The sequence below is a fragment of the Chiloscyllium plagiosum genome, unplaced genomic scaffold, assembly GCF_004010195.1.
Source record: "Chiloscyllium plagiosum isolate BGI_BamShark_2017 unplaced genomic scaffold, ASM401019v2 scaf_92385, whole genome shotgun sequence".
Lineage (NCBI taxonomy): Eukaryota > Metazoa > Chordata > Chondrichthyes > Orectolobiformes > Hemiscylliidae > Chiloscyllium > Chiloscyllium plagiosum.
Genome location: NW_025152686.1, coordinates 1 through 1399, shown reverse-complemented (window position 1 = coordinate 1399; position 1399 = coordinate 1). Strand labels below are relative to the sequence as shown.

General features: G+C 40.7%; 1 long non-coding RNA gene across 1 annotated transcript; it reads left to right on the top strand.

The window, feature by feature from the left end:
• Positions 1-328: 328 nt before the first annotated feature.
• LOC122545100 lies at positions 329-821 on the top strand. Its single transcript, XR_006310494.1, has 2 exons — positions 329-358; positions 771-821. It is a non-coding gene; the product is annotated as an uncharacterized LOC122545100 (long non-coding RNA).
• The last annotated feature ends 578 nt before the right edge of the window (positions 822-1399 follow it).

The following is a 1399-nucleotide window of genomic DNA, read 5'->3' as shown; positions in this document are numbered from 1 at the left end:
AATTGCTCCAGGCATACTTTAGATTTGTGAACTTGCACACATTATTCTCTGTACTTCTGATACTTTTAAAAATGTTTGTGGAGCCTTACGTTGAGAATATTTCTTAGCTATTACACATATTCGGGGCCTTGACGTGTTGAAGCTGAGTCCATATCCTCTCAACATTTAAGTAATGCTGGATTGGTCAGAGGAAGATTGTGAACATATCAATGCCCATGTTCAAGTGATGTACATTGGGAGGAACAAACTGGACTCTCCTGAGAAGCAAACCGACTATCAACCTATGGAAGGTTGAATGTGAATGCAGAATATAGGGTCAAAGGCAGGATCTGAGAAGCAAACCGACTATCTTGAAAAGGTAAGGGGTTTGTTCTGCTTTTATACCCAGTTACTTCAACCCCTGATTAAATTATCATAGTCAGCATGAACTGATCATCCGTAGTTGTAAATTTTAACATATCCTGAGCTGCATCGTCAACATATCCCGTGATGGTTTTGTTAAAATGACACTGATAAGTCTTCACTTTCTGATTCAGTGATGGAACTGTCATTGATGGATTGGGAAACAGTTCCTCATACCGCAGCATCTATATGAAGGGATTCCTCAGTCATTGATGGGACAGGAGTTCTCCTTATTTTAGACAAAATGGATATCAATGGTGAAAGGGGTTTAGTGATGTGTTCTGAATTCATTCGGTCAGTTGCAATATATCTGCAATTCCTCATTTTCATACCCGACTCCTCACCGAAAAAATTGCATCTCTCCCCAGGTACAGATGATGTTGAAAGATCATCTCCCATGCAAGAATCTGCTGCCAAAACGAAAAAAGCCCCAATGACCACTAAAATGAAGAATATTCAGTGGTTGCCTAGCAACTGAGAACTAGATCAATGAATAGGATGTTGTCGGGGTAGGGCATTGGTGGACGGAAATTGTTTGGTGAAGGTGTTTGTGATATTGTGTGGCGTGTGTGTGATTGCGTTGGTAAAGGAGGCGGGGGGGTTATGTACTGTGAAACGTGCATTTTTGTATCCATGAAAACACTTTTCATATACCGTGGAGGGTGGACTGTTGTGTTTGTAAACAGGCTTTTAATATTGTGTGAGGTATGGCTTATTGTATTGGTGTTGTGTGATATGGTGTTGGGTGTGTTGGGGATATGTGATATGGTGTTGGGTGTGCATCGGTCGTGTTTGTTGGAGTATTTCGCATATTAGGCTATTACAAGGGAAGAAGGAAGATGTGAACAATGTGAAAACTCGGGAGCTGCAGAGAAAAACAAATTCAATCTCGATTCTTTTCTTTTACTTTACAGGCAGCAGGGCAATCACAAGGGGACCCTTCCAATAAAAAAAAGACGAATTTTTAATTCATGCTGCCTTTGGATTGTACACAGGA